Source organism: Plectropomus leopardus, chromosome 20 (genome assembly GCF_026936395.1).
Source record: "Plectropomus leopardus strain MGB_pleo_1.0 chromosome 20, ASM2693639v1, whole genome shotgun sequence".
NCBI classification, from domain to species: domain Eukaryota; kingdom Metazoa; phylum Chordata; class Actinopteri; order Perciformes; family Serranidae; genus Plectropomus; species Plectropomus leopardus.
In genome coordinates this window covers 25,782,806-25,798,506 of record NC_142195.1, presented here as the reverse complement: position 1 = coordinate 25,798,506, position 15,701 = coordinate 25,782,806, and the positions used below count along the sequence as shown (strand labels likewise).

At 38.8% G+C, this 15,701-nt stretch overlaps 1 protein-coding gene across 1 annotated transcript in view; it reads right to left on the bottom strand.

Moving 5' to 3' along the window:
- Positions 1–8,423, bottom strand: part of sh3bp2 (SH3-domain binding protein 2) — a 37,354-nt gene extending 28,931 nt beyond the window's left edge. The window contains exon 1 of the mRNA XM_088071206.1: positions 7,908–8,423. The gene's annotated coding sequence lies outside the window, so the exon portion shown is untranslated. The remainder of the gene's footprint in view (positions 1–7,907) is intronic.
- Between the last annotated feature and the right edge of the window lie 7,278 nt (positions 8,424–15,701).

Here is a 15,701-nt window from a genome sequence, read left to right as displayed (position 1 = left end):
AAACTAGTAAGTGAAATAAAATAAGGATAAAGATAGCAAATAGCAATCAGGTAGGAAAAAAATATATATTTTTGCTTTTGGGGTGAACTGTCACTTCAACTGGATTAAACTGAAGAAAGACAGGTAAAAAAAGAATGCTAAGTGAAATCTATTTTAGTAAGCATCATTTTGTCCTCAAAACCAACATTACAGGTCAAAATTGGAGTGACGGAAAAACTGATGGCATGTTTTTAAAATCACCCACAGTTTCTAAGATTTTCTCACACAGCTGTTAAGTGATGACGTCTCAATCAGTCTCACAAGTGGTTCACAAATTTTAAATGTATATTTAGTGCTGACTTGCCTGAAGGTCATTTCTGTGGGTGGGGGGAGACAGGTTGGTGCATGTATATTTGTGGTTATTTGCGTGTGTTTCCATGTACACAAAAAGATGTACAGCACCAAAATAACTACTGAACTGTTGACTTCCTGTGCTTGATGAGCTCATGCAAAAATGCCAAATGTGTCACATTCTGACCACTGCCACCTTTATCAATCAGTCCATCCATTCATGTTTCATAGAAGAGTATGCAAATGTATACATGCATGTGAAAATATACAACAAAGATTTACAGAAAAGGTTTGTGTTTATATAAACCATTGTTAAAACCGATCAGCTATTAAAATACTGATTGTGACTCTGAGTTTAAGGCTATTTTTTTGCCCTAACTAATCAGTAAGAAGGAATTTGCATTCGACAAATGTCATTATCAGTCAACACAAGAGCAGCAAAAGCCATTTTTAGGATCAGCTAAGTCATGTCTTTTATTAGCATCTTGATTTAAGTTCACTTACAACCACAGCCTACAGCTGTGTCAATTTTAAACCCCACTTGTTACTATATTTGTGGTTACTTTTCTGCAGCTATGTTTCATAGCCAGCTAGCATGCAAGCTCATGTACTTATCCCTGATTGGTTGACTGTTTGCCACAGTGACAAAAATTAAATAAAAATGTAAATAACTATAAAACCAGCCTTATTCGATATGGTCATATGTACGCTTAGCAGATAATGTTAAATACTTATGTTTTTAGCAGCCTTTAGTTAACACAATTTCCCATAAGCTCTATACCAGCAGCAGCTTGACACATGAGGTGAATCAATGAGCAGTTAGCTTGAACTTGTCACTCAGAATATGGAAACTAAACGCATGGAGTTAAACTCAGCTATGATTGCAATTTTTAAAAAATTATTTTACAACACGCGTTGCTGACTTGACGTCATAAATGCATAAACATTGTAGGCAAAAGTCATTGTTTTTTCAGTGGAAATAAACTTTTTTATTGTTTCACGTTTCAAATATATTTTGATTGTGTCTTTGATGTCTTTCAGGTTTCAGTGAACTGAACCAAACAGTGAAATGATTGTTTAATTCATTCTTATCCTCTAAAACAAGTAACATAACACCGTTGGTAGATGGTAATGACACTTGAAAGCATACCAATCACATTCTTTTTTTTAGTTACCAGCGTTCACTCTCCTCATGTTTTATTGTTTGCTATTTCCTTGAGTCTTGTCTTACAGGTATCTGTTTCTCGTGAGTCTCTTTTGTCTTGTGGTAAAACCATGAGCTTCCACTTTTGACTCACTGACCAGCAAACACATTACTAGTGTCACCATCAGCGGCCTCGTCAGCCAATGAATGCAAAGCCCCTCTTCTTCTGTAGTGACGACAGATGGTCTGCATGGTGGCCTTTACAACACAGGAGCCTGAATATACTTCTTCTAAACCCACAGTTCTGTCGTGACTGTGAACTATATCAAACATTATTTAAATTCATTGTACTCTACTCATATTTGTCCTTCAGTTGAATTTAGAAGCGTGTTGGAAAAAAAGAGCATTCTGCAATTCTGAAGAAGTTGCATAAAAATAAATGTGTTGCATGTCAGGGCAGAGAGCTTGTATGTTTGTGTGTGTGTGTGAAAGGGGATGTTGCTGTTTCCCCTGTAGTGACAGTAACAAGCGGCCGTCCCACGTGTCACATCGCTGCTCCTCCTCCCACGCTTCTCGCAGAGAGGAACACAAAGCGCTATTATTATCACTGACAGGAAACATGCTGAACCACACCAGCCAACTGAATCGACTCTCACTCGGTGTCTTTGTCTCCCGGCCTCTGACTCATGTCTTCCTTCTGATGTTTGGCCGATGCTCCGCTCCTCCAGCTCTCTTTCTTTCTGCCTCTGTAACTTTCTGTTTTCTGAAAGTGTTTTTCCCCCTTTGTGTTGGTATCTCTCTCGATACATCCCGTCCATCTTTCTTTGGTTTTTACTGTACATGACATGTCACGCCTCTGGTTTTCTCAGTGGCTGCACTTCCAGTGTTATCTCACCATGCAGACAGTTTTGGTTTTTGTTTGTTGAGGGTTAAAGATACGGCGCCACTGAGGCTTCGGCTAAATCCAGAATACAATGCAAACATATTCAGTTTGTTTGCGATGCTTAAAGCATTACTATCTTAAAAGTTCTGAGAAAGGTCTCTTATCAAATGTCATAATTACAATTTTTACAATTACAATTCTCTTGCGCAATTGGTTGTGGAGAAAACCGTTTTATCCTTGGAAATAAAAAAGGATGGTTAAAAAAGTATTTGAAATCTTTGAATTTTAACTTGCCCCTGTCTTAATGAACCCTCAGTGCGGTAATACTATAAAGTACAAACAATCTGCACAACATTGCTGACACAGTATCACTTATAAACTTAAAATCAAAGCAATCTTCACACATCTAGCACAAATTTAGCAAAATTCGCATTAGTTTGGAGTCACGTTTGTCCAATATTCTCTCTCTTTGAGCTTTATTTTTAGTCTCCATCTGCTCCCAAGGAAATATCTCTCTTTTTATCTGCTAAATGCTCCACCATGTTCTCCAGGTTGTCTCTAACTGTGTCCGTCTGTTGTTTGGTGCTGAGCAGGTAGAGTACAGTCAATTTATGAGAGTTTTTTTTGTAAAGAATAGCATGAAAATGTAAATAAGTGTGGAGTTTTTATTTCTTTCTTATTCGTATGCACCACTGAGGATGACACATTTGCAAATTTGTTATGCTTGCAAAATGAAAATAGTTCAAAGTTCCTGAATAATGAAATAGGGGATGTAAACTATTATATTTGGATATTTCTGCATTCTGGGGTCCCTCAACAGTTTTGAAATAGCATAAATGGATTTAATGAGCCCAGTTTCATTAATGTGTGATGATGTTAGCCCCCATAATAGCCATTTTATTTCATTGAGAACATTTTTTGAAACAGACATCATCGTATAAAATAACCTGATGTGACCCCCTGGATCATTAGAGCCTTATGAAACTTTACAACCACAAACTAGAAATTTCATCTGCCTCATAGTGACCTCTACTGTGTTTTGGGGAAAATGAAGCAACACGGAGAGCAGAGGGAAGCGTTTTTTTTTCCCACTGTGGTATTTCTCATTCTGCCTATAATTGCAAGGTAACATTTGTCTTTGAACTCTAACAATGTTGCAGAATAAACTGAAAGCTTATAGTATGACTCTGGGACAGCTGGGTTGTGAGTTCAATTGGAGCTCATTGTAAAAGACAAGTATACTATTCTGATAAAACGAAATTAACATGATATATTCATAATGTTGTGGTAAAATGCTGCAACAGTCTTTATAGTATGTATCATAAATTGCAGCTTATTTGGGGATGTAAAAACACCCATAAACTTTAAAAAAGGAAACAAATTGACACAGTTTTGTACATTTGAATGTGTAACATAGCCTAAGAAGCCAAACATTTAAACTATTTTGATATTAGTGCTTTAAATTGTCTCATTTTGGGGGAAATAACCAATTATGAGAAGTTTAGTTTGAGCCTTTGTTTCTGGAAATGTGTTTAAATTTTTGAAAGAAAGTTTAACTGAATAAAGAAGCTTTATTGTTTTAGAGTGTTTAGTTTGAGTTGTTGCTTCGGCGTTTTCTACAATTCTACAATTTCATTTAGCAGACGCTTTTATCCAAAGCGACGTACAACACAAGCAAGAATTTAGGAAAAAACCCTTAGTAAGTGCAAAAAGTGCTTCAGGTGTGATTGGTCACAGGTATTGCCGTCTAGTGGCAGAAGAAGTGCCACACAGCCCCCCCTTCCCCTTTTTTTTTTTGGAAACCAAAGTAATAACCAGTAGCGATCTCAGCATCTGAGATTCCACAATCTCAGTATCACCACTTACGATGACAGTCAACATACAACATCACACAACTTTGTCAGTGCTAGATAATCATTAGGTGCTGGGTTTTGGACCATCTGACTTAATCTACCCCAAAGGGCAAAGAGGAGAAGAGTCAGGTTAAGTGCCTAGGTGTTCCCGAAACAAATGAGTTTTCAGTTGTCTCTTAAAAGTAGAAAGGGACTCAGCAGATCCCACAGAGTTCGGAAGTTTGTTCCACCATTTGGGAACAACAGAAGAGAAGAGTCTGGCTAGAGATTTAGAGCCGTGCTGGGCTGGAAGCACCAGGCGTCTTTCGCATGCAGAGCGTAGTGGGCGAGAAGGAGAGTAGACCTGGATCGGGGATTCCAGGTAGGCTGGAGCAGTTCTTGTGATTGTTTTGTAAGCCAAGAGAAGTGCTTTGAATTTGATTCTGGCTGCCACTGGAAGCCAGTGAAGAGAAATTAGCAGCGGGGTGACATGTGCTCTTTTGGGCTGGTTGAAGACCAGATGTGCTGCTGCGTTCTGGATCATCTGAAGAGGTTTGAGTGAGCATGCAGGGAGGCCTGCCAGAAGAGAGTTGCAGTAGTCAATGCGTGAGATCACAAGAGCCTGAACCAGAAGCTGTGTGGCCTGTTGGGTCAGGAAGGGTCTGATCTTCCTGATGTTGTAGAGGGCATAACGGCAAGACCGAGAAACTGAGGCCACATGAACCTTAAAGGTCAGCTGGTCATCGATCATGACACCCAGGTTTCTGGCTGAGTTTGTGGGCACAAGTAGGCTCGAGTCAAGTTGGACACTGATCCGAGGCTGAACAGATGGATGTTTTCTTGCATGAAACTACTCTCTTTGTCACCATTTTTTAAAGATATAAACAAGCAGAAAGGGGAAGACTAGATTACCAGATTAGATTACCAGAGAAAACCTTGGTGAAAAAAATAAAACAAAAAAAATTAAACTTTCCAATAAACCCAAAAAGCCCCTTCAAAAACCAGGTACTTCACGCTGCATGAAGAAATTCGGTGTTGAGTACAACACAGTCTGGCAACATGATGAAAGAGACTTCAGATGTTTTTATATAGAAACAGTGAGGTATCCTTTTGTTACTTTGGTTACTACATGAAGACATGAGGGCAGCGGAGAGGGTCGATATTTTTAACATCAAACTTAAGACCTGCCTTTTTAGTTACACTTTTAATTGTTTATCTATTAACTATTTACTTATTTACTATATCTATTATTATTATTATTATTATTATTATTATTATTGTTATTATTATTATTATTTTATTTTGTGCTGTTATCTTGTCATGAATATCTGATTTACAGTTTGAGTATTTTAGTTATTTAGATTTTATTATTACTATTATCATTTTCTTTATTTAGGCTATTTTTTATTTTTTTCTGTTTATAGGTCTTATCCTGCCTCTGGGGTTTTGTCACTTATGATAGTGTTTCCTCAGATCCTGGTTTTAATAACTTCTGTTTTTAGTGCTTTACTTGATCACAAAGTCTTGTTTTTATTCATGTGTGTGTGTTTGAGGGACGACTCTGGTTTTACTGTATGAAAAACTTTGCGTTACAGCTTGCTTGTATGAAAAAGTGCTATACAAATAAAGTCTGGCTGATTGAAACAATCTAAAACAATAAGTTCTGAGTAACAATATTTATTTAACCTACATATTTAATGTTATAGCCGGGGGATGCTGCCCTCTGATGGCAAAGGAGTAAAAGGGCAAAACAATGAGGATTTCCCAAAAAGGGATCATGAATCAAGTAAAGAGTTCATATCCAAAACAGAAGAATGGCTACATCTGGTGGTCAATTATAGATATTGCACCCAATTTACAAATCCACATCCTCAGCATGACATAATACACACTGCTGTCAAAAGGTCCACTCAGACACATTAAAAAAGGATGAAATACTCACATCTCATAACATAACTCATCACTAATACCTCGATAACTATCACATTGATTGTCAGTTTTTTTTGCAGATATTCGATACCTGTATATCGTGCTCTGAGGATGGATACAGACTTTGGTGAACCCCTTTAGTTTTGCCTGGTGGCACCACAACATTATTATTTGTGGTATTAATTTTAATATATGATTGCCATGAAATGTGGTACATAGATTAGATTTGCAACATTACAAGCATCTTTTAAGTCCCATTTCTGCTTATTTAATATGTTGCTGATGCTAAGTTTTATCATCCCTACTCAGCCATTGTTTGCTATTTTTGGAATTTGTTTTGTTTTGAATGATCACATTTTCTTTTATTGTTGTTTTGTTGCTGCCTTGTTTTCATCTGTTGATTTTCTGAAAAAAAGTAACCTTGTTAAGAGAAGTGCTGTATAAATAAAGTTTATTGTTATTATTATTATTATTATAATTATTATTATTATTGGTACAACTGTATTCCCAAGATTTTCTAGTTTTATATGATAAAAGATTAAATTGAAAAAAGTGTATGTATGGACCTTAACGTATCACATGACATTAGTCAACTAGTCAAATTTACTTTAATAATCCATGGATCGATGCATTTTTAATGCATACAAATTTACTTTAGCCGTACACCTGCAATTTGTTAAATGAGATCCATTCATCTTTTCTTTTTCGCCCTTACTGTTTCCTCTCTCTCTTCGGGTCTTCTCAAGCTCTTTGAAAACAAATCTTTTACATCTGCGCTTCAGGAAATGGAACAAAGCCCAACTAGAAAGCCATCAGTAATTAACACTGTAGCTCTGTGGAGCCAGCGCAGCATAAAATAAAACAGGAACACCCTTCAAAAGCCACCAAGAAAAGACAGTGTTGCCTCAAATGAAACTTTTAAATGCTGACTTTATTCTGTCAACACTATTATAGCATCACCAAACAATATCTCTCTGTCAAGTGTTAAACAGCCAATCCCTGAAAAGCTCTGACTCTGCACTGCATCAAGAGGGTAATAATGTAAGCTGAAAAAAGGTCAGTTAGCAGATCACTGTGATGGAAAGAAAAGAACGAATGACTGTTGATCTTAACTTGTTTGCACAAGCTTTAATCTTTCTTATCTGCAGCTTAGTTGTGCATGAAGTGTGAGGTCACGACTCTGTCCTAAAGCCACAATACCACACACACACACACACACGCGCGCGCGCACACACACAGTAGTAGCTGGCAGAAGTACGTGGCCTCCACCCTCCTCTGGCTCTTCAGGTCCGGACTCAGACCTGATATTAAAGAGTGTATATTTAGCTGCCTCTCTCTCCCTCGCTGTGTAATAATCTCATTTCAGCCCCTGCAGGCAGCTTCAAAGGAGCTCTGGTTCCTTAAACAGAAAGTTTCACACTGGACTTTTGTGCATAAGTATCATTAATGAGTTATTCAGTGTGTAAATGGGAATATTAATCCAACACACACTGCTGTCACTGCAGAGCAGCACATCATAAAACACATTATTGGCTGAGTTGCATGTCAAAAACACCAAAAATCATCGATGAAGCCACTAAACTGCCTGTAGAAAGATGGCGGGTTGTGGACGCTGGCGCGTTTTTTAGCTGCCGCTGCTCCCCGGCTTTCTTAAAACTTTTTAGTAATTTTATCGCCTGTGGACTTTGCAGTTGTTATCCTTAGGGTGAGCAATCGTTAACCTAATCATCCTTTCTCGTAAATTAGCTGGCATCTGTGTCTGTGTGTGTTTGGACTAAGATTAGCCTACCTGCTGCCTCCGCTGCTGCCACGGCTTCGGCAACTATGTGGGCTAGTCGTGTGTGGCTTGTGCTGGTCTGGACTATCCTGTCCTTAGTCCATCATCCAACGACAGCACTGCTCCAGTTTTCTGCCGCTGAGCTTCTTAAGCTCCGCTTCCACCTGCATGCGCCACCACCACCAGCTCTTCTCCTGCACCCGGACATTGTACACCTTCCCCGCCGGAACCTCCGCTGGGACGGATCCAACTCCATCAAGTCTTTCCGGTCTACCGCTCGGCGTCCACTGAGAAACACCGGTCGTCGCGCTGATCACAGTGTGCTAGCCCGCCTGGCTTAGGTCAGCTGGCACAGCTGCCAACCACAGCAGGACTACTGTCAACTTCTGTCTTTTTCACATCCGTTCACTCACGAGTAAGGGATGTCTTGTGCAGGATCTCCTTACTGACCGCAAGTTAGACTTTTTATGTTTAACTGAAACGTGGCAGCAGCCGAATGACTTTACTCCACTTAATGATGCTACTCCTCCGGGGTTTGTTTACATCGCGCAACCTCGTGATTCCGGTCGAGGGGGAGATCTCGCGATAATTTACCGCGAGAAGTGGAGGATAGCGCCTGTGAATGCTCCTGTCTGTCACTCATTTGAGGCCACTGTAAGACCCTATTCCTACTATTATTGCCACCTTGTATCGCCCACCGAAGCCTAACAAGGATTTTATTACCGACTTCTCAGCCTTCCTGATGCACCTTTCCACACTCTCGCCAAACATAATACTTCTGGGGGATTTTAACATTCATATGGACAATGCCAATAATACTCTCACCAAAGACTTCACACCCTGTTTGAACAGTTTTGGACTGCAGCAATATATCAATTTTCCCACACATGCTAAAGGACATATTCTGGACTTAATCTGCTGCTCAGGTGTTACACCTGTTGGATGCAAAGCAGATTCCCTCCCTCTCTCAGACCATATGTTTTTATTGTTCAGTGTTAATCTCTCACTCTTCAAATCCAACCCTCCACACAATATAACTTTCCGTAAAATTAAGGACATCAACCTGGATAATTTATCCTCTTGTATCAACAGACTTCCCAGTGTTGACAGGTTTTCCACCCCAGATGAGGTAGCTAAATTCTTGTCATTTGGAGAAACCAGGCTGTCCAGGGCTGATTATTTAGTTGTAATTGATAAATCTGGTGCTTTGGGTGCTGTCCGTGGTGCTGATCAAAGCACGGTTTGTAGGATGTGAGGGCCACCCTTTAACGGGGCTTTTTTCACATTTGTCATTTTGCTGATGGCGATGTATTTTGGCCTTACTTAGCTACGAGGAAAGCAAACAGCAGCTCAAGGACCGCAGCGGTAGCAATTCAAATTCGGTCTGATCCCAGGCCATCTGGCCTCCCGTCAACAGCAAACATTTTGTTGATGCCGGTACACAGGTCAGATCCAGCGCTGCTGCTGGTCTACAGTCTCTGCGAGCTGCCCGAGGAGAGCCTATGTGCTTGAGCTTTTTTTCCAGTTTTATTAAGCTGCTGCTGATTACATGAACAAATAATATTGTTCAATTATTAAAATGTAGTGTAAAAAGAAATAAAAAAAGCTTTGCCTTTAACCTCTAATCAGATGTCAAAAAAAAGAAAAAAGAAAATCTTTTTTTTTGTTTACCACCAAGACCAAATTAAAACTTTCTTTTACTCATACTTCTGTCAGTGGCTCATTTCATTTTTCACAGTTATTTCAAACTTCTTTTTATTGGTTTGTTCTGGCACATCATGCAAGATTTTGCAATTTTCTGTATGCATATATAATTAGATTGGACTGTCCATGCATGTCTTTGTTCAGATAATTTTTTCCTGTCCTCAAACATTCACACCTACGTCCACCAAATGACTTGTGGAGCTTAAAATAGCTCTGTTGTCTGGGAAAGTCATTTTAGCAGCAGACTTTTAGAGCACTTACTCCCATAATGATGACATTCAAAATCATGGAATTACCTGCAACGTTGTAAAAATAACAAGCAATAACATTAAAAAAAATGTTTACACAGTGGGGTATTTTGGGGATGAAACTCTTCCCCCGAGTCTGACCAAAACCTCTGCTGACGACACAGAGGATCTGACGCTCCCACTCACATAAACAAAGGTGAGGATTTCCAATTAATGGAAAACATCTCATCATGTGTGCAGGCCCGAATATGGAAAACATGGTGAAAATAGACTGGCCACTGTCTGCTCTCTCTCTTTATGTTTGTCTTTCTTTCTGTCACTTGTCCTTTGTTTTTCTTACACCATATTTTCCTCCTCTTAGGTCTTTCTCCTCCCTCTCTTCAAATACTGTTGATTCTCAGCTTCAGATCAGAGTGAAAAAGTTCACTTTGTTTATGTTCACACATGCCCAGTTTGGTAACTTCTGCTGCCAGATTTGAATTTTTGGAAGATGGCAAAACAAATCTAACTTTAGCTCAGTGGGATGGACTGTGTGCGCTGTCTTCCACCAATGTTACTGAAACTAAGCCATGTTTGCATGCAAATGAGTATATAAACATTCACTTGTGACCAACTTGTGACCAACTTGTTGAATATATGAAAATTAAAGGGACAGTTCTACTACTTTACACTGCTTCATATCCATGATTAGTAATGAAAAAGAAGGGCTTTGTCTAAACCGAAAAGACATCTTAAAGCTTTTCAGCATGAAATGCTATCATTAGCTTTTCATCTTGTGAGTATTTGTCTTTTTAAAAGGTAGAATTTTCAGATAATAATATACAGACTCATAAAAACCAGAGGTGTGTGGCAGTGCATTTTTTGCAGAGACTCTCCCCTCTACCTGTTAATTTATTCTAAATTTTCTATTTTCAGGACATTTATGGGCATGTACCTCCACAGAGCTCAAGTGTGGTTATATTTCATTCGGTTATATATCAAGTGGGGCTATATTTCTTTATAAATTATGGGTTGCAACCAGTGAAGGCCCAGAGAAAATAAAGTTTAAATTATGTATAATAATGGTAATAATAATAATTTTAAAAAGGATATAAAAAAAGAGGAAGCTGCAAACACAAATCTAAAAAGCTCCTTTGACCATTGTGCATTCACTTCAAAGATGGCCATCTTTTGCCTTTGTGACACACAAACTGTTCAATGTGCCAGGCTTTAACGTCAGACTGTGAGGTTAAAATAACACCTGTGCAACATCAGTTCAGCTTCATCCTGCAATGCACGACAAATCTAGTAGAAACTGTTTCGTATCCATAGATGCACAGACAAAAGCCCACTTTGATACTGCAGAAACGGTCTAATGACTATGAGTCAAAATCTGAAATTATATAGTCAGCATTATTTTTTTCTGCACTATATGAAAGAGATTTTGGTAACACTGGAAGGAGCCAGATAACAGATAAATTGTGTGTATGCCTGTATTGTAGTAATAGTACCAAATTAGATCAAACTGACCATTTGTCCCATGATTTTAATTTATTTTTTCCTGAAACGTTTTGCAGATCCAGAGGAGTCTGCTAATCTTCTTTTTCTCCTCCTTCATTCATTGTCCCCTTCTTTCCCTTTTCCAAATAACATTTTTTAACCCAGAATCCATACCATCTCCTCACCCTGTGTGTTGACAGAGTCACAGAGTGAGGTTATTGTAGGTCAGCACTTCCAGTGAACCACAAAGACACGACTCAAGGCCACACATCCAGAGGAGTGCCCATGTATGGTCACTTCCTCCCCCAAAAAACGGGGCCTCTTGGGCTCGCTGACTGGGAGTGCCAGCGTCCTCTTTGCCCGGTGGTCTGTAATTACTGCAGGCTGGTCAAATGAGTCTCAGAGAGCCACGTTAGTGTTAGTTCAGATGTAGAGAAACTTCCTCCAAACATGTTTCAAATTAGAGAAGAGACACGTGTGTAAACATGTAATCATATGTTCACACATGCACAGGAAGATCACGGTGGAGCAAAATATACGCGTCAATATTGCACATACAGCCCATTGACAAATGAAACTTACATGTCACCAATAATCAGTTGAATATTTTAATTTTTGGAGGCTGTACTTTAATATTTCCAGCTGGTTAAAGGCGTACCTCCTATTCTACATCCAAAATGTGGTGGTGATCGGTCTCCTGAATTATTCTTTAGAGTGTACATAACCCACATAATCATGAGCCAGTAGTTCAGGTATAACTCATGTAATCAGAAAGGATGCAATCACATGACCAATTTAATTAATGGAGTAAAGAAGGAAGTAGTATAAAGAGCGAAAGTCTGAGTAAGGAAGAACGTTGAGGTGGTAAATGGGTCAAACACACAAAGGACTTAATCCCAGGAGAATGGTGCGTGACAACATATAAAACCAAGTGAACTGTGAGCAAATTTAAGATACGTTGTCACCCAAACTGTGCTCACTCTGAACTCGCCACATTGCGCCGCTCTGTAAGTGCTGTCAGCGTTTGAGCGTGATGACAAAATCCACCTTCTGCGTCCAACCAAACATGGGTGGAGGGCGTCAGATGAGAATGTGGTCAGACAGAACCAGGTTGCAGACTCCTGATATACAATATCATCTGGAAATTATTCTTATATTTGTGACAAAACTACTCATGCTTACAGAATAGACATAGACTACTTTTGGGCATATTGGTAGAAATGTGCTTTCCATCCCTGCCGTAGCGGTCAGTGGTAAATGACAAAGCATGTTTGTGTTTTCCTCAGTCTTTTATGAATCTCACTGATGCATTTACAGTAAGTCTAGACCTCCCAAACCATGGGGCAGTCCAGAGACCAATCGAGGGTTGGATGGGGTTAAAGCTGAGTCAGTCTCAACTGTATCAGTGGTTCATTTTCTCAGAACAGAGAGCTCTGCAGCAGACAGGGGTGAGTTCAGCACAGTTAGTCTGAGGGAGGGTTTTATTTAGTCTGAACTGCAGGAAACAAGTGAAAAAGGAGAGACTTCCAATTTTAAAGTCTGCTACATTGGCTTTTTCTGTAACTTATCACATATGTTTCAGTAGCAACATTAAAGTTGGCAAAGGCAATTAAAAAGAAATGTAAAAAAATGTAATGATTGAGGAATTTTGTCAGGCTGTTTTCAGCTTGCTCGCATACATGAGGAGGGAAAGCTGGGAGAAAATGAACAAATGATGGATGGAAACATGATGGGAAACAAACTGTCATTCATCGCTGCATATCAATGTTGCATTGACAACTCCAAAAAATAAATACGTTTTGTTACATTATGTGTAATGTTATCCACAGAAGATTACAGATACAATTTCATTAAATCACAATTCTATGATTTTTCCACATCTTTCAATGTTTTTTAATAATTTCCATGACTTTTCCAGGCCTGGAGAATGTGATTGTGAAGTTCTGTGACTTCTCCAGGTTTTCCATGACTGTGGAGACCCTGTAAAATTATTTTGTGTTTATTATTTTGTGTAATTATTCTAATGATGCACCTCATGTAAAGAATCTTTGTAACATTTGGTTGTAAAATCCATTGTGAAAAAACGACAAAATGTTAGGATATTTAAACTTTGAGTGGCAATGTCGTCTTCTGACACCATTGCCGCTATACTCCGCTGACTTCACCTAATGTTACTATCTGGTTTGGTGTCTCCCTGTTTCCTTATTTCATTTGAATGCAGCTTTATGCACAGACATGTTTTGGGCTGAGTGCTAACCAATTAGACCTCTTGAGCTTCTGCACCTCATCCATTTTTTTCTTCATCAGAGAACACAAAATAGGTGATTTACAGAGCAAAAATGTTTGTTGTAGCAAATAAAACAAGTGCAATTTAATTTTAGTTGGACTTATGTTCAAGAGTACTAAGACATACTGTGGAATGGAACACTTTTAAAATTACTCTTTTCTTATTCTTTCTGAGCAAACAGCTTGTCTGATTTGTGATCCGTGTTTCCGCTGGTCAGCGTCAGTAAATTGCGGATAGCCGTACATATTTTCACCAACCTGAAAGCTTTCTGGCAGCACAGGATGTTTGCTGGACCCATCTCATGTGTGACTGAAAACATGAGGTTTATGCGAGGTCACTTGCAGGTCCAGAGACAGTCGCTCCCTTCACTTCCTGCATTATTTTTGGATGATGCATGCACATACAAATGTAGGGAGGCCCTCTGCGGTCACAACACAAATTCTTGAGGCCACATTGAGCTACGCTGGACCCACGATGTGCCTCTGTGTCCGCATGAGATGCCGTGATTATGGCTGCTGTGTGTCCTTTGCCTTTCAATGGACTGAGCAAAAATGCCAACCCTCATTCTAACCTGACTATAGTATAGAAATTCAAAACCCATGTAGGATTATAAGGCATATGTTTATGTATACATAAGGGCCATGATTTATGGCTCGGAAGTTAGGTTATGCTGCCTCGTGTGCAAGAGCTGCCATGACAATTGGCAACATGAAACAAAGCCAGGGGAATCATATTCTTATACAGCCTGAGTTTATTTTGTATTTAATTTACACAATTGTACTCTGAGAAGTGAAATTAACTGTTCTTGTAAGGTTAAAATAATTAGGAATAAAAACGTTTTTGTTCCTGTTTGAAAAAACTAGAATTTGTTTATGAGACAGTTCATTATGTAAGTAATTTCTGATATCCAGAGATACATAATTTATTATTATTGATTTTGTAATGTCATGTCCTGCAGCTCTGTGACATAATTAAGTTTGCTCAATCTCCTTGTCCTTTCAAACTCAGTTTAAAATTTGAGTAGCACACACTAAGAACAGTAAATAAAACTGTTACTAAGATCGTCATGCAACTGTTCACATCGCTAATGAAAATGCACATATATTTTTTTCATATGATATCTAACAAATTAGTGCCACACAAATTGTATTGTCACATTACATATGTAAATGCAAAGTTATGTACATTGGGTTTAGGAAAATAACCATTATTGGGCACACATGTTATGTACTCCATGTAAAGTTATGTAGGTAAAGGAAAAGAAACATGGTGATGACGTAGCACACAGGTCACATAATCACAGGTGGGTTTACTGGCTCATGGTTATGTAAGATTAGATTTATTTTTGTTCAGATTTATTGTATTTGGCTGATAACCCTATTCTATTCTCTAATTTATTTAGACAAATAAGTACATTTCAATAATGGTACAGTCATACATTTTATCATATGCCCCCCCTAAAGTTAAAATTAGGAATGTGGTGCACCTTCCCTTTGAGGCCAAGGATGGTTGAGATTATGGAGTGATGTGAGAGATGTGAGGTGACGAATCACCTTGCTGTGTTCAGTTGATTTCTTGTTTTCCTGATGATGAAGTACGCATTAAAGTGATGAGAAACTGAGAAGTCCCCGTACTTTCCTTACCAACGGCCCTTAAATAATTCAACTTATAAAATTAAGGTAGGTATACATATAGGAATAGTGCATCTAAATCTGACTCCTGCAGTGGACCTGAGTTTTGTCCAATTACAATAAGAAGTGTTGTCCCGCCTTGTTTGTACACTGAATTGATGTTTTTTCTCAAATGTTTTGTGAAACATTTTGAGCAATATCATGTTTTCTCAAATGTCATGTTTTATTTAAAATGTTTTTGTAGCAGGTCTCGCTGCCACAGTGAGTTCTCCCAGTTCGCTCACAGACAATGTTCTTCTGCCAACTGCTCACACATAATTGCAACAAAAAATTTGTTTGCCAGCTGCTTCCAAATCCCCGACACAGCTCTGCAAATAATGTTTTCTGTCCTAAAGCAAACAAAACCTGACAGCAAGCATGGCTGTGTGTCTGTCTTTGGTGTGTAGCAGTCATCAGA